Genomic DNA, 18,940 nt, shown 5'->3' on the forward strand with positions numbered 1-18,940 from the left:
CAAAATCTCAAAGAGAGGTTAGCTACATTGAAGATCATTAAGTAAGGTGAAGAGTTCTTAGACAGAGCAAAATTATCTCTTCATGTTACAGAAAAAGAAGAAATTCGAAGTGCACCTGAAGAAACAGAGGAATGGAAACATGTGACCCAGAGAAGCAGGAGGATCGGGAGGCAGTCAGTGCCCATACTGCTCAGGAACCAGTACCAGGCTCTTACACAGGAGAACGATGAAGAAATACATCAGGATAAGACTTTGCCCACAAACAGCAACCTTATACATCTTCAGAATCCTCCTGGATGGAGAAAGAAAAATGTTGTGAAGAAGAAACGGAGAGTGGTGGTCTTGGGGGATTCCCTGTTGAGAGGAACAGAGACCGCTATCTGCAGACCGGATATAACATCAAGAGAAATGTGCTGTCTTCCAGGAGCAAAAATTAAAGATGTGTCTGACAGGATATCAGGACTCTTCAGACCTACAGATGACTACCCATTCCTGCTACTACATGTGGGGACAAATGACACCGCAAGAAACAACCTGGAAACCATCTGCAGTGACTTTAAAAACTTAGGAAAGAAAGTGAAAGAACTGGGAGCGCAGGTGGTCTTCTCTTCCATCCTCCCAGTGGATGGCCATGGAACAAGGAGGTGGAATAAGATTCTGCACATGAGCAACTGGCTACGTCGATGGTGGGTGCCGTCAGCAAGGATTTGGATTTCTGGATCATGGAGTGAATTACCTATACGATGAACTACTTGCTAGAGATGGGGTGCACCTTACGAAGACTGGAAAACATGTATTTGGATGTCGCCTTGCTACACTCATCAGGAGAGCTTTAAACTAGAACAATGTGGGAAGGGAAGTAAAAGGCCACAAAAAGCCATACACCTGACAAACGCTATTGAGAACTCTGCTATTAGAAGTGGAAGGAAAGAACAAAGACAAAAGAATCTAAATAATAAAAATATTGGAGAAAGTGAAACCAATCACAAACGAAAATGTTTCTATACTAATGCACAAAGCATGGGCAACAAACAAGGAGAATTGGAAATACTAACACAGGAAAAGAAATATGATGTCATTGGAATCACTGAAACTTGGTGGGACAATACACTAGATTGGAATACAAGACTAGAAGGATACAACTTATTTGCAAGAAATAGACTTGATAAACGAGGAGGAGGTGTCGCATTGTATGTTAGAAACGCGTATATCTGCAAAGAGACTGAAGCTTCAGAGACTGGGAGTTCTGTGGAAACTGTTTGGGTAAGAATACAAAGACAGAACAATGGAAAGGACACCATTGTAGGCATTTACTACAGGCGGCCTGTGCAAGCTGAAGATATGGATGAACTCTTTATGCATCAAATGGCCAAGTTCTCCAAAAAATATGACATAGTTGTCATGGGAGATTTCAACTATCCAGACATTTGTTGGGAATCTCTCTCAGGCAAAAGACTAACAGGTCAAGAAAATTCTTATCCTCTCTTGCTGACAACTTTATCTTCCAAAAGGTAGGGGAGGAAACAAGGGGAACTGCTACCTTGGATATAATCCTTATAAACAAGGAGAAAATGGTTGAAGAGGTAAGAGTGGCTGGGACCCTAGGAGGTAGCGACCATGCTATTTTAGAATTTTGGATAACTAGAGGAGGAAGTTCTGTGAAGACTCAAACGTCAAGGTTAGATTTCAGAAAGGCAGATTTTAAGGGACTCAGAAAGAGAATTGGAGGGATCCAATGGCTGGATATCATTAAGGACAAAAATGTCCAGGAAGGATGGGAAATCTTGAAAAATGAAATTATCAAAGCACAATTATTAACAATTCCAAAAAGAGGGAAGAATAGGAAGCATTTAAGGAAACCAGGATGGATGAACACAGAACTTAAGCACATGCTAAAAAGGAAGAAAGAAATGTTTATAAAATGGAAAGAGGGAGGCATATCTAAAGAAGAATATAATGCTGTCTGCAGAACCTGCAGGGCACAAATCAGAGATGTCAAGAGCAAGAGATGTCAAAAGCAATAATAAAGGATTTTGGTGATATGTCAAAAGTAAAAGAAAAGTCAAAGATGCTATAGGATTTTTACAGGATGAAAATGATGAAATGGTAAGCCAGGATGTTGAGGAGGCCGAACTTTAAAATTCCTATTTTGCATCTGTTTTCTCTCAGAAAGGAAATGTAACATCAACTGTTCTTCACTGTCCTATTAAGGGAATAGAAGATTCCAGGATATCTATAAACAGAAAGATAGTGAGGAAACACTTAGCTAACCTAAATGAATTCAAGTCTCTAGGTCCAGATGCATTACACCCCAGAGTACTGAAGGAGATAGCAGAAGAAATTTTTGAACTCCTCTCCATAATCTTTGAAAATTCTTGGAGAACAGGAGAAGTCCCAGAAGACTGGAGAAGAGTAAATGTTGTTCCTATCTTCAAAAAGGGGAAGAAGGTGGGGACCCAAGCAACTATAGGCCGGTGAGTCTGACTTCTATACCAGGAAAGATCTTTGAACAAATTATTAAACAACATATATGTATGTACCTAGATAAGAACGAAGTGATTAAACAGAGTCAGCATGGGTTTGTAACTAATAGGTCATGTCAGACTAACTTAATTTCCTTCTATGACAGAATAACTGATTGGGTGGATCAGGGAAATGCTGTAGATATAGTATATCTTGACTTCAGCAAAGCATTTGACAAAGTATCTCACACAATCCTTATTGAAAAAATGACTAAGTGTGGAATGGACAAGGCAACTGTTAGGTGGATTCATAACTGGCTTAGTGATCAGACCCAAAGAGTGGTCGTAAAAGGCTGCACATCCAGTTGGAAGAATGTCTCAAGTGGGGTACCACAGGGCTCTGTCCTGGGCCCTGTATTGTTCAACATCTTTATCAACAATTTAGATGAAGGAATTGAGGGTAAACTGATTAAATTTGCTGATGACACAAAGCTAGGAGGGATAGCTAATACTAGAGAATAGAGAGAAGATGCAAAAATATATAAATAAACTGGAGCAGTGGGCAGCAACTAATAGTATGGTTTTTAACAGGGAAAAATGCAAAGTACTACATCTAGGCAATAAAAATGAAAAAAGCATATACAGAATGGGAGGAATAGAGCTAAGAAACAGCACATGTGAAAAAGACTTGGGTATACTAATAGATCACAGACTGAATATGAGTCATCAGTGTGATGCAGCAGCAAAAAAGGCAAATACAATTCTAGGATGTATTAACAGAAGCAAACAGTCTAGATCACGTGAAGTCATTATTGCCCTCTACTCCTCTTTGGTCAGACCTCATCTGGAATACTGTGTCCAGTTTTGGGCGCCACATTTTAAAAAAGACATCAAGAAACTGGAGCACGTTCAGAAAAGAGCGACCAGAATGGTGACCGATCTGCAAACCCTGTCTTATGAGGAAAGGTTGCAGAATTTGGGAATGTTAGCTTGCAAAAGAGAAGACTGAGAGGAGACTTAATAACTGTCTACAAATATCTCAAGGGCTGTCACATTGTAGAAGGATCATCTTTATTCTCATTTGCACAAGGAAAGACTAGAAGCAATGGGATGAAACTGAATGGGAGGAGACACAGATTAGATATTAGAAAAAACTTTTTTGACAGTTAGAGTGATCAATGAGTGGAGCAGACTGCCACGAGAAGTGGTGAGTTCTCTTTCAATAGAAGTCTTCAAAGAGAGGCTGGACAGACTTCGGTCTGGGATGATTTAGCGAATCCTGCTTTGAGCAGGGGGTTGGACCAGATGGCCCAGGAGGTCCCTTCCAACTCTACGATTCTATGATTCTATGATTAATTGGATGTGCAACCATTGATTACGACTCATTGAGTATGATCACTGAGTCATTAATGAATCCACCTAGCCGGAGCCTTGTTAATCCCATACTTATGAACATTTCTTTTACAACTTAACCCCTTTACCCCCAAGAGTGGTTTGCATGTTAATGACCAGGCCAATTTTTACAATTCTCACCACTGTCCCTTTATGAGGTAATAACTCTGGAACGCTTCCATGGGTCCTGGTGATTCTGACATTGTTTTCTGTCATGATCCAGGTTGGATGATGACAGATAAATGCACTAGTAACCTTTTTTTTCTCAAGCTGTGTGCTTAGAGATAGTTTTGCCCCCGGTGGCCATTAGGGTCATTGCACTGTGGTGGTTTCAGTTCTAGTTATGCACCCTGTGGCCGTTAGGGTCATTGCACACTGGTTACTTTAGTTTAGTGCACGTGATTATATAGCAGGTGTGATTGCTCTGGCTCTGCTATAAAAGAGTGTCAGGTGTTCCAATCACTGTTGGTGATAATGTTCATTTCCAACCAAGACTGGTGAAGGAAGGAGTGTTAGGCGTCGGGCGCAGTGGAGCCTGCTCAGCAGATTCGTCGGTCCCGGCGCTCTGCCCAGGCCAACTCTGTGGGTTTGCTAGCTGCTGCCACCTCTGGCACAGCTATGACAATGCATGCTGCTCTGCAGAGAGATTCTCCAGGGACTAAGTCCTCATGTCGGGCCACTGAGCATGCCCGTGGAGTGATCTCCCATTGGAGATCGAGGGTCACGTGCTCAGGTCCTGCTCGTGTTCGGATTGGCCCATCCGAGAAGCCAGGAAGGTCCCGGATGCTCGTGGCTATAAAAGGTTTGCATGGCCGCTCGCCCATGCGCTAGTATAGACTGAAATAGTTTGGAGTGTATGATGATGGATGCATGTATCTGGTGACTGACTCATTATGAAACCCCTTCCCTCTGATAATACGAATGTGGTTAGGGTTTAGAGTCCGAGTCAGCGCCTGTCTGTGGCTAGTCTATAGGCCACAGTGCATACCAGCCATCTGCACACTAGCGTCCGATGGTGTCATCGACTGCAGAGCACTATCGAACCGCGGCAAGTGACAGCCCCTCCGGTGCAACGCCTTGCGCAACCTGTGCGCTTACCTGGCCCAACCCAGGGTGATTAGTGGCATCCACCTGAGTGGCACTGTGCACACTTGCACACGTGATTTAACCCTTGCCAGCATCGCAGTAGCGGTGCCGAGCGCTAGCGGTCTAGAGGCTGAGTCCTGCGGTCTAAGGGCTGAGTTCTGTGACTATACGCTAGCGTTCACACTGCCGAGCTCTGTGAGCAATAACAGGCTACGGCATTTATTATTTGGTGGTTGTGTGGCTCTGAGAGATAAGAGTCCGCCTCTGTACACATTGGATGAGGTTAACCCTGTGTGTCCCGTTATTATACTGCCATATAGCGTCCGCCATTACCGAGCAGCAGTTAACACCTCTGCACGGTGGACCCCGGGCTGCGAACGCACCTAAAATACCATCTTTATTATTTGGTGCATTCCGCCAGCCCGTAACAAGGAGAGAGAGAGTTCCTGGCAGCTCAGTCAGAGTCCTGGTGTGGAAGGAGTCAGAGAGGATTTCCTTGCTGCTCTGACAGAGCTTGATGGCAGCTATTCAGGAGGAAAGCTGCATTCAGGTGGTGGACTCTGTTGCTGGGAGCAAGAGCAACAGAGCAAAGCTAAGTGGTGTTTCCCTGTTTGTATTTTTCCTTGATGTGTATTAGTACAGCGGTGGGGCCAATGCCTGCACCACCCAGCTCCCTAGCAAGGGATAGGTGTAGGGTGTGCTAGGGTGACAGGTTCCGGCTCGGCAACAGGTGAGGAGCCTGTATAGGGAATGTTAGGAGTGTGAGGGACACTGACTCAGGGGAGTGCAGGAGGTCTCCACGTCCACGTTCCCTATCGCAGGGCCCACCGTTGTAACTATTTTCCCTTCTCCCGTGTCTTGTCATTTTAATTACCGGCCTGCGGGTCATGTCACACAGGACAGTTACACATGCCATGTCTTGTTGTCTTAGTTACCGGCCTGCGGGTCGTGTCACACAGGACAGGTCCACGTGACATTATCACCAACCATACATTTTTCTCTGGTGAGCCATGGGCCAAGTTCAGACCAGTGAGCAGTTGCTGCTGGCCCTCACTGAGATGAGTGAGGAGCTGCATGATGTGTTTCAGCAGCACCTGGATCGGAATTATGGGTCTGAAGCTTATCCTCTGCCTCAACTAGAGGGTCCATATATGGCTTTGGCTAGGATGTGCCATGGAGTCCCTGCTGGGGAGCAGGACTTGCTTATACAGGCGGACGTACCCAGGCAAGTGGGTGGAGTCGGTGTCCCCATGGTGCTGCCCGGTGTTCCCCAAGGTGAAGGGATATGTCCCTGTAGTGAGCAGACTAATGATTTAGTCCTTGGCACTGATGCCGAAATTTCTGTACTATCAGAGAAGCCGTGCCCCCCTGGTCGTGTGGAGGAAGATGACCTAGGAGTGTATATTTCCTCCTCGCCCTCAGAAGGTACTGTGTCAGCAGAGGTGATGGTTGGCGAGGTACCTGAGGGCATACCGGTGCTTGTTAACAGTGGAGCAGATGTCAGTCTGGTGGATGCTCAGTTTGTCCAGACTCATGGTCTGAGTGGTGAGACGCCGGACAAACCCATAAGCATCCAGGCCATTAACTCTGTCCCACTGAGCCAGGGGGGGTTAAACCAAGTCGTAGAAGACATTGTGCTGTATAGTGAACATCATGGTGAGTCCCAGTCATACTACGTCTTGGAGGGAAATCCAGCACCTATCGTTGTGGGCCCTCCTTGGTCTAAAAAACACAACCCTGTTTTAGATTGGCGGACTAGGGAAGTACTCAGCTGGGAGCAGTCATGTGAGGGCTGCTGCCTAGGGGCTACTGTCTCTGCCATCTCTCTACAACTGTCCCCTTCCTCTCCAGTGAGAGCAGCGGAGAAGCTGCAGGAGAGTAGGGGCAAGTCTCAACTCTCGCCATTAGCCAACCCTGGGAGGCGGAGACCTCGTGGTGGAAGGGGTTGGAGAGTGGTGTACCTCTTGGTGAATTGCGGGGGTGTGAGTGTGGTGACACAGGGGGACGCCTCTGTTGTCAGTGCCAGAAAGAGTTCACCCTATTTTGACAAACGAATGTGTGGCAATAAACGTTCAGGTCCGGACCTGTGTGTGAACGAGCATGTATGGGTGGCCACCTAAAACATCCAGTGGAAGTGTGTTGCGGGGGTCTTGAATTCTCAGGTGATCGGGCCGTATCTGGTGTCGGTTATCCAGGGCCCGGAGACTTACCAGCTGGAGTTACCCACAAACATGTACATACACAACTCGTTACCCAGGTCGGAGTTTTGGAGATGTGTGGTGCCTCCAGAACATACATTGCCAATACCAGCGGTGCTCGTTTGTCATAAAACTGAAGTTCAGGTAGTGACTGGGGTGAACTCTGGACCTGGGCGTCCCCGCTGTAGGTGGTTCCCTGATGAGGAGCGGTCTTGAGGGTCCAGAGGCCCCTCATTCAGGGAGGGTATTGTCATGAAACAGGTTGGATGATGACAGATAAATGCACTAGTAACCTTTTTTTTTCTCAAGCTGTGTGCTTAGAGTTACTTTTGCCCCCGGTGGCCATTAGGGTCATTGCACTGTGGTGGTTTCAGTTCTAGTTTTGCCCCCGGTGGCCATTAGGGTCATTGCACACTGGTTACTTTAGTTTAGTGCACGTGATTAAATAGCAGGTGTGATTGTTCTGGCTCTGCTATAAAAGAGTGTCAGGTCTTGCAATCACTGTTAGTGATATTGCTCATTTCCAACCAAGACTGGTGAAGGAAGGAGAAAGAGAGTTCCTGGCAGCTCAGTCAGAGTCCTGGTGTGGAAGGAGTCAGAGAGGATTTCCTTGCAGCTCTGACAGAGCTTGGTGGCAGCTATTCAGGAGGAAAGCTGCATTCTGGTGGTGGACTCTTGCTGGGAGCAAGAGCAACAGAGCAAAGCTAAGTGGTGTTTTCCTGTTTGTATTTTTCCTTGGTGTGTATTAGTACAGCGGTGGGGCCAGTGCCTGCACCACCCAGCTCCCTAGCAAGGGATAGTTGTAGGATGTGCTAGGGTGACAGGTTCCGGCTCGGCGACAGGTGAGGAGCCTGTATAGGGAACGTTAGGAGTGTGAGGGACACTGACTCAGGGGAGTGCAGGAGGTCTCCACGTCCCCGTTCCCTATCGCAGGGCCCACCATTGTAACTGTTTTCCCTTCCCCCGTGTCTTGTCGTTTTAGTTACTGGCCTGCGGGTCGTGTCACATAGGACAGTTACACATGCCGTGTCTTGTTGTCTTAGTTACCGGCCTGCGGGTCATGTCACACAGGACGGGTCTGTTACGTGTTACAGAACCACTCAGCACCAAGAATATGCTGTGCAGTTATATGTATTTATAATAGGTTCCGTGTGAGATGCATATCCCTAATTCATCAGTTCACAGGCTGCGCCCCTGGGCAGAGGGGACGCGATATTCTCCTTTTGTCCGCCCTCCCCCCACCTTTGTAATTCCCACAGTAAACATCGTCAGGCTCCGGCCACCTGCGTCTTTTGTAATGTATGTCTGGCCTGCTGCTTTTCTATTGGCCGGCCCTCTGTATCTGTGTGATATATTCTGTGTCCTGTGAGTAAAGTGTTGTCAGACTGAAAATACATGGAGAAGCAGTGATCTTTTATATGCGCCCATGTATCCAAGGAATTCCAGCCAGTGTCATTCATTCAGACTCCAGCCAACGCAGAGCGGACCTCCGAAAACACGGGGTGGTACTGAAAGAGGTACCCCAGCTTGGTAGACCCCGTTACACTGGTGGCAGCAGTGGGATCTGATACCCCTTCTACAGGAGGATCCGTGCCCACTCTGGGGGTCTTGTCGGGTGCACACGCACACCTCTCGCACTTAGTCCCATGGTGGTGCTGTGCTCCTGTACGCATGCGCGTTCTTCTCTGCTCTACCTCTAGTCTCGTCCTCTCTATGACCTGGAGGACCTGACCTGGAAGTCCAAGTGATCCTGTGCTATATCAGGCTACCTCCCCCTGTGGGAGGTGCCTGATTATTGTTGTGCTTCCTTGCCTGATCGGTACGGCCCTTGCTTGGTTGCGCGCTGTACTTGGGTTGGGTCCTCTGCCTTTTGCCCTGTCTCTGTGCTTTGCTCTGCCATGCCCGCTGGCACATGCTCCGTACCTACACTCTACTCTGTGCTCTGTCTGTCCGTTACTTTGGGGTGCTTCCTTGCACGCATCCTGCTTTACCCGCTCTCGGGCATGCTCACCCGTACACTCCACACGTGCTCTCGTACACCCACCTTGCACGGCTCAGTATCTAGCGCACTCCCGTGTACACGCTCTCTACGGTTCTATACCCTGTGTACTCCTGAGGCCACGGTTTGCACTCTCCTGTCTCTAGCTCACTCTCCATTGCATCCTGCTAACACACTCATTCCTGTCTCCTGTGAGCCGGCTACCTGGTTCCAGCAGTCGAGGTATCTTGCCCCCTTGGGTTTGCCCCTGACACTCCCTGTATAGGGGTATGGTCCTCACTAGGCCAGCTCGCCCAGGGAAGGTGGGTGCCATGACCCAGAGGGCCCACTCTGGAGTCATCATGGTATAACATCACCCTAAAACAGCCCTAACGCCAACCCTAACCTAACACACCCCTAACCCTAACCCAACCCTAACCATAACCCTAATCACAACTCCTACATGAACACCACCCTAACCCCAACACCACAACTCTAACCCTAGCCCCAACCTTAACCCTAGCTATAACCCCAACTATAACCCCAACCATAACCCAAACCCTAGTCCAACCCTAACCCTCGCTATAACCCCAATTAAAACCCCAACCCTAACCTTGCCCCCAACCCTAAGGCTGTGTGCACACGCTGCGGATTAGGTGCGGATTCATCCGCGCAGATTTTGTAAAATCCGCAGGTGAAACCGCAGGTCAAAAGACCTGCGGTTTTACCTGCGGATTGCTCTGCGGTTTTGTCCTGCGGTTTTTCATCTCCTCAATAGAGGAGATGGCAAACCGCAGGAGAATCCGCAGAAAGAATTGACATGTCAATTCTTTCTGCGGATTGAAAACCGCAGATAATCCGCGCGGAAAATTCCGCACCGTCTGCACTGCGGTTTTTGATTCCCATAGGGAATCATTGTACTGTACACCGCAGCAAAAACTGCTGCGGGTCCGCAGCGGCCAAAACCGCTGCGGAACCGCAGCAAAATCCGCAGCGTGTGCACACAGCCTAACACTTGCCCAACCATATCCCTAGCTATAACCCCATCTATAACCTCAATCATAACCCTAACCCAACCTTAACCCTAGCTATAACCCCAACTATAACCCAAACCATAACCCTAACAGAAAAATGAAAATAAATATTTTTTTTTCTTTGATTTACTTTTTTTTTACCTTGATCACTGTGATAGGGTCTATCACAGTGATCAAAATGAACCAATAGGCAAAATGGTAAATGGTGCTAGATCACATGATGGTAGATCACATCAGAGGGGGGAGAAATGAATGGGAAATCTGACTTTTTTTTGCGGTAGCCGTTATTCAGTGGAGGGCGCTATACACTTATTTCTCAGCGTCATTAAAAAGTGGTGCTGAGGAATAAGTACCCTTAACTGCAGCCATTAAAAGGCATATCGGTGGTCGTTAAGGGGTTAAAGACAACACCGTGTCTTCTAGACATGGAATGAACAAGTTGCTGACATATTGCAACATCTTTTTCCATTCTTCAAGAACAATCTCTTTCAGTGTGCCTAGAAGAATTGATGCCATATTTAAGGCAAGGGAAGGTTCATACCAAATATTGATTTAATTTAGATTTCTATTTTGTTCATTCACTTTGCATATTGTTAATTCTTAAAATTAACTTGGCTTGTAATTAAACCTTTTTGGGAATGATGGGTGGCTAAAGTAAAAAAATAAAGCCTCAAGCACATTAAGTACTAAATTGTTATTAACCACAGTGTTCTTCTACATACTGTACGTATACAGTCATGGCCATAAGTGTTGGCACCCTTGAAATTGTTTCAGAAAATTAAGTATTTCTCCCAGAAAATTATTGCAATTACACATGTTTTGTTATAAATATGTTTATTTCCTTTGTGTCTATTGGAACAACACAAAAAAATGAAAAAAAAGTCAAATTTGGCATAGTTTCACACAAAATCCCTAAAATGGGTCAGACAAAATTGTTGGCACCCTCATCTTAATATTTGCACACCCTTTGGAATAAGTAACTGCAATCAATCGCTTCCTATAACTATCAACAAGCTTCTTACACCTCTCATCTGGGATTTTGGACCACTCGTCTTTTACAAACTGCTTCAGGCGTCTCATATTTGAAGGGTGCCTTCTCCCAACAGCAATTTTAAGGTTTTGTCTTGCCCATTTTTGGGGTTTGCGTGGAATTAAGTCAAATTTACTTTTTACTTTCGCTTTTTTTTTGTGTTGTTCCAACAGACATAAAGGAAATAGACATTTAGGTGCCAACACTTTTGGCCATACTGTATGTTTGTATATTGGCTACAGTTCATTTATGTACCTGTCCATTAATTTAATAATAAAAGGGGTGCGGACCATTTTTCTCTCCCAGGCTGGGCACCTTTATCCAACCATCTTTCCCAAAAAGGTTTCATTACAAGCTAAGTCTAATTTCCTATCTCTTCCCCATTTTATTTGATTCCTAGCAAAGCACACAGAGAGGAGAATCATTGCAGTTAGGAACCATCCATAATAATCCCGACATGACATTTGACATAAGCTTACATCACAGTCGTTAAGGTGTTTCTTGCAAAATGACGTAAATTTAGGTCATGGCGATCATGCGGGCACAGAAGTAGTGCTCGCATGATTACAGCGGGCAGCTTGGGCTTAGATGTTAGCAGAGTCCCAGATGTTAAAACCAGGAGTAATGACCACATCACCCTGGGCCATTTATCTCCCTAAATGCCATGATTGACAGGGATCTCAGCATTTCAAAGGCTGGGAGGGGACTTTGACATTACCGTGGCTGCTGATCGTTGCCATGGCAACTCAACTACCTCCAGGTCTGCTAGCTATGGTGGCCTGTTTAGACTATGCCAGCAGCTTGGCTTAAAAGGTGGTCTGTCAGTGTAATACTGACAGGTATAATGCATTGCAGTGAGCGTGCATTGCAATGCATAATACCTGTGATAAGAGTAATAAAACTAAAAGTCACATAGAGGGAATAAGTACAAAAGTTAAAAAAAATTAAAAAATTGTAACAAAACACAAAATAAAGAACAGAAAACAAAAAAAATATTATGCCAATAAAAAGGTATATTTATGTAAAAAAAAAAAAGTACACATATTTGGTATTGTCACATCCAGAGCGACCCAATCTATAAAACCATCACACTATTTAACCCCTTCAGTGAACTCTGTAAAAAAATAAATATCGTGGCAAAAAAAAGGTTTTTCATCAGACCAATAAGGAAACTGGAATAAAACATGATCAAAAAGTTGATCGGAAATAAAAATAATATTGCTGATGTCAAGGTGAAAATATATTTTCTTATATAACTTTTATATTTTTATACTGTGAAACAATAAGTTTTTCCTAATTGCTTGCTAATGCAAATGTAACTGTATTAAAGATGGCTGCCAGTGTTCACTTTCACTTAAATTCAGTGTCTAAAGAGTTAAGTTAAGTTTCATTTCTCCTAAAAAAGATAACTCAGGAATGTGAAGAAGAAGTAACCATCGGGAGACGTTTTGACGAATCAGAGAGAGACTGGACACTAGATGTATACTGCATAAACCCCGCCTAATGCACGCCTTCCCCTAACACTCAATATAGTATTGTGTATTTGTAAATAAAAGCCAGTTGTTGTACTGCTCCTGACAGGTGTGGATGCAGGACATTAGCTAAGACTGAATCAGCTGCGTGTCTGAGTCATTCTTAATCGGTACCAGATGTTTTGCGCTCGCACAATGATTTGGAATGACTGGTGAATGAGGATTCATTGTCGTTTACGACCCCGACAATTTGGCGCCCAACGTGGGGCGTGGACAGTGATCCGAGGCTCCTCTGGACCCATGCCTGGATGTCTGTGGATGATACCTGTAGTGGCTGACCTCGAGGACTGATCACCCTCCAAAACACGGTAAGTGAGATCATATACACTGTATGTGTCACACTTGCTAGTGTCTCAGCCGTTATTGGTTTGTCTGTGGTCTCCTTGGGTCTGAGGGGTGACCGGTCGAGTGGTGAGACTGAGTGCGATCCTGTGCCACGCTCTGAACCAGCAACTGAGAGACGTCGCATTCTGCGCGTCCTCGTGTACACCACACCTCCTCCACCGGTCATTGTACTCCATTCAACCACCCTACCCGTGACTATTGTCTAGTAGTGAAGTGGAGTGATAAATTGAGCTAGTTGCAGATTGTGGGGCAACCTAGAGGAAGGGATAGGAGACACAGCCTCTGTGATATTGTACCAGCTAGGTAATTAAGACGTCCCGAGAAGGGACCACCTGTATTTCTGTGGAGGGCTCTCACTAGGAGACCGCCTCCCGACTGTTGGAATATCGTGGCAGGATAATCTGTTAATCACTGCTGTTCAAGGTTAGGGAAAGGAAATATTGAGCGAGAGGCTCTTTTCCTAGTACGTCGAACGTGAGGCTCCGTACTGTGGAACATCAGTGTTGATATCGCTACCAGTGGTTTTTCTGCAGAGAACCATAGTATTCTGTAAGAGTCATGCTGCGTATCTTAAAGCAGAAGAAGTCTGTGCCCCACAAGTTAGATGAGGATGCTGTGGAGGTCAAGGCAATAGTAGCGTCACGGGAAGGCAAGAAGGCAGTCAAGAATGTTGAGAGATTGTATACGCATGTAGGATTGCCCTCGTCAGGGAGATTACAGCCGGCTATGTGGCATAATCTCATAGAGAACAAACGAGGCATGTTGAAAGATAAAGGATTGTTAGAACAAGCACAAGCTCATCTGCGAGTTGCGCGAGGCTTGAAGAATGAAGGATGGAAAGAGATTGATGGGGAAGGAGGATCAGACAATGCGGAACCTGTGTTTGGTTATAAAATGCCTTTGAACTGTGATCTTATAGATTGTAAAATGGCCGCCGTGCCACTGATGATGAAAATGCAGTCCCAACCACCGCCCTATAATGGCGACAAGACGAGCTCTCCAGAAACGTGGGTGTGTCCTGTTTGTGGCGTGCAGAATCCAACCTGGGTGGAAACCTGCCGTGTGTGTGGGGCGGGCCGTCCTTGGGGTTCCGCCCAGACCATGGACGGAAGTGGGGCATGCCACGCCTCCACCGGCAGCCATCTTGGTGCACCCGGAATTCCTCCCCAGCCACTATGTCCGCTGGTAACACTTTCCGGCGAGTACTATCAGGGACCACCACTTCCTGAGAAACCTCCGGCACCGACCGATGCTGTTCCCACCTCTAATGTTCCTGTTCTGTTCCGGCCTCTGGGCCTAGTCTCCCGGTGCAACCCACTGTGATATTTGTAAATACACCTGGTCAAGGTCCCTTCACTCTTAATGCCCTGACCGGCAGTACGGCTTTCCGGTCCGTAATGCGTATGAGGCGCCAAGCTATTGGAGATGATGAGGGATCAGAAGATTCTGACAATCAGGTTGCTACAATTCCCCCTGCCCCGCCACTGCTATTAGGTCCGTTCGAATCCCCCCGGCCCGGAAGGAGCCCACTACCTACCCCTCTCAACAAATCCTCTAGGTTGCCCCATGACCCTGAAATCTGGTTCCCCTGTCATTCATGCTATTACATCACACCTCAGGGCTCCCAGGTTCTTTTCTCAGTGGGGTATGGGGACATAGTTACCCACCAGGTAGGAGCCATAGTGAACCCAGCTAACTCTACCCTGTCGCATAGAGGTGGTTTGGCCCAACAGATAGCTAAAAAAGGGAGGCCCAGCCATAACCCAAGAGTGTCAGGCCTACCTTGCCAATTATGGCCCCTTGCATCCAGGAGACGCTATGTCCACCCAGGGAGGGAATTTGCCCTGTGATATAGTGTTACACACTGCAGGCCCTATATATGATTACAGGACACCCGAGCATTGCCGTATCCCGGACAGATGCGTTATAGATATTTCAAATCTACATCTGAGACTGAATGAATTGAGTAATGATATAGTTCGTGTTATATGTCGCATTATATTGTAAAGTTTCCTGAATGCATTTGGCCAGAAAAAGGGCAAGGCATGGTTAATCTCATTATACAGTTATCTGCTCTTACAGTGAAATCCCGTGATTTTGAGTTTCTTTGTAGAAATTGATTTTGATAAGTCTAAAGAACTACAGAATTCTGTGAAGGACGACGCTGCATTCTGACGGGAGGGGTGAAGGATGGCGCTGCGTAGTTTTTCTTCTCCCTTCGCTCTTATCTCTGCTGAGTGTGAGCTGTGCTCAAAATTCTCTGTAATTCTATCCGTAAGGTACACGCTGAAAGATTTGTGCATTTTAAAGCAACAGTACTTAATTGAAGATTGGAAGTTAAAAGTAAGATATGGTGCCTAATTTAGAAGGGAATTGTAAGTGATTGCTTGGTCATTAATGTGTTTGAACCTGCTTCTAGTTGTGTGATTGATTTGTATAGCAAATTGTGTCAAATTACAAGAGACAGAGAAGGAAGGAAGCAGTAAAACAAGTGGGACAAACATTGAAAAAGGCAAAAATACCAGAGTGTGAATGTTTGGATGTACAAAAAGGCACAGACAAGGGAAGAAAATAGCAAGTGAATAAATGATGCTTGAGAATGTGCAGCAGTATGGAAGGTGTATTATGAATGTTTGATTGACAAAGTGTAACCAGAGACCCAGACAAAACAGATGGACTTGTAAACACTGTGGTCAGACTCAGACAAATCCAGACTGAATAGCTACTTGTGTGACCTGTGCTACTGACCTAAGAGAATTGCACTAAATCCTATCCAGACAAGATCATAAGAAGCTGACATAATAGTGTGGATAGTGGGTAGTGGGGACATTGGCCCTTGAGGAGTAAGCTGACAGTAGACATCAGACGGCCAACCCCATCAGGACCTAGAAGTGTGACTAGAATAAGAAAGATACAGGTGTATTATCCCTGGAGCCCCTCTGACCAGCTAGCTTTGCTGAAGCAGCTGCCTGCCCCTGAAGACCAACCATTCCCGTTTTACAGACACATAAAGGAAGTACAGCAAACATATAAGTGTACCTGGGCAGACTTAGAGAGGTTGGTGAGTTTAAAGGCAGGTGACGCACTAGATCATATAATTAAGACACACAGATGTGACAAAGAATCAGGCTTGGGGCATGGATGATAAATCTGCACGATCTGGGGAGACGTACTGTGAGTCACTAAGACAATGGGCTGCAGTGGAACAATCAGAGCAGTCTGTACTCCTGACTAATGTGACACAGCAAAGAGGAGAGAGAGTAGAGATATACCTTGGACGGTTACAGCTGAAATGGGCAGACATGGGGTACATTTGCATAAACCCACTTGATGTTAGAATACTGGTGGATGCATTCATTGACGGTATGAACAAAGACTTACGAGACGCAGTACAGACAGCCAGACCTGAATGGAGACATGTAGATCCGAAAGACCTCCTTAAGGTAGCTAAAGAAATTGAGCAAACAAGGACAATAAAACGACCTGTCATGTATGCTGGAGCACAAGGAAAAAAGTGGAGACGTAATAGGAAAGGCATGTGAGATGACACTGACGTTTCTTTTGACAATCTATTCCCCACATGACATCCATGCCATACTCCTACAAGTTCAACCAAAACATCTGTCTATGGCCAGACAGCTCTGACTTGAGTGTGCTCTACTAATTCCTGAGTATGTCACTCCTCAAAAGATGTAACGTTCTGAATCCAGCCACCCTCCTGCCTGTGGATTCAGAAAAGGGGGTATTGGTGACCATATTAGCGCGTGAGGAAAGATACTTTGACATGACGCATGAACATGTCTGCATAGAACTGATGAGTCAGGAGACAGTTGGGTTTGCACACATTCATGAAAAACCTGTTCCTAATGCAGACTTTGAGTTTCTTTTTTGTAGATGGCCCCAGATACCACCAGGATGGACGATTCTACACTGGATATGCAGTAGTATCCTCACATGAGGTAATCCGAGCGGAACCACTCTCTCCTCACATGTCGGCGCAGGAGGCAGAGTTGAAGGCACTCACTGAGGCGTGTAGAGCCGCTGCAGGTAAAGTCGCTAATATTTTCACAGATTCGAAGCCCATTAAAAATGCAGAGCTGGTGAAACAATTGATGGAGGCATTGATGTTACCAGTCCAGGTTGGCATTGTCAAGGTAAAAGCACACACAAAGGTGACTCCGTGGAGGTAGAGGGCAATAGAAGGGCGAACGAGGCTGCTAAAATAGCACAAGGCGGCCTAGAGAGAGCAGTGGACGGTGGCGGGGAGTCAGCGTATTCCAGCCACATTGGGTCTAGATGTCCTGAAATCCCTCCAGCAAAAGGCTGCCCAAACAGAGAAGGTACACCGAGGGAGACTGGGAGCTGAGCTGAACTCAAATGGAGTATGGGAGAATAAGGATAAAATGTGCCCACCAAAGTCCCTGTTCCCAATCATGGCGCAAGCAGCACATGGCCCCAATCACACCTCAAAAAGTCACATGTGTGCCATGGTAGATGCCTTCTGGATCGCTCCTGGCTTCAGTTGCGCAGCCGCGAAACTTGTACAATCATGCCTCATCTGTGCACAGCACAACCCAGGTAAAACAGTAAAAGTCCCTAAGAAAGCGACACCTAGGCCTCTCTACCCGTTTCAGAGACGGCAGATTGACGACATACAGCTACCAAGGTAGGAGTGTATGCAAATATCCTAGTATGTGTAGATCTCTTCTCTGGATGGCCAGAGGCCTACCCGGTGAAAACGGCTACAGCTCGAGCTACTGCAAAGAAACTGGTGATGGAACTAGTACCACAATTCGGTGTCCCTGAAACAATTGAATCAGACAGAGGTACACACTTTACTGCTGAGGTAATGCAAAATGTAATGCAAATGATAGGTGTAGAACAAGCATTTCATACACCCTACCACCCACAGAGTTCAGGGAAGGTAGAGAGAATGAACGGGACACTAAAATTGAAAATACAGAAAACCATGGAACAAACCCATAAACCATGGCCAGAGTGTCTCCCATTAGCATTATTCTCAGTAAGGTACACACCCACGGGGAAAGCTAAACTGTCACCCTTCGAGATACTGTTTGGAAGACCACCGAACACAGGGTTGTACTACCCACAGGTCTTAACACTCAATGTGGATAATTTGACAAGTTATGTAATCCAGTTGCAAAAGCATTTAACTCAAATGCATTCTCTAGTTTTCTCTTCCATTCCAGATCCAGATAGTGTGGAAGGAACTCACTGTCTACAACCTGGTGATTACGTATATGTCAAGAAACACTCCAGAAAGACCCTTGAACCCCGATATCAAGGACCTTACCAAGTACTCCTGACAACGCCTACTTCTGTTAAGTTGGAAGGACGACCAACCTGGATCCACGCATCGCATTGCAAACTAGCCACAGGAATTAACAAAGCATAAGAGTGCATAATGTTTTGGTTTGGTTTTGTTGCATTATCTGTAATAATGGTAGCTGCGTGGAACAATCTAAATTCTCCAATGTCCTTGAATAATAAGTTTATACAACATCATGAAAAAATACTAAATGATTGGTCAAAAGACACTCAGTCTCCAGCAGATTGCTGGATCTGCACACATTCACCAATATCGGCCACTAGTATTCCATTCCTTGTTATTCCTGTGCCACCCGAGGAATTATTTGCCTGGACCAGTTGTTCTGATACACTCGCTAATAATGCCACAAATAATGTGAAGTTATGGAACACAACTGTTGGAATACCTATTGTGGGATGGGTAGGATACCCTTGGTGGCAGGGTAATCTTTCAGGAAGTAACACATACCTTCAATATCTGGCATATAAAGGGGGGGCTTGGGTACCCAGGAATAGAACTCGGTTAACCTACCTGGGGCAAATTCCAATGTATGG

Source organism: Dendrobates tinctorius, unplaced genomic scaffold (genome assembly GCF_039654945.1).
Source record: "Dendrobates tinctorius isolate UK_male_01 unplaced genomic scaffold, ASM3965494v1 ptg000134l, whole genome shotgun sequence".
Lineage (NCBI taxonomy): Eukaryota > Metazoa > Chordata > Amphibia > Anura > Dendrobatidae > Dendrobates > Dendrobates tinctorius.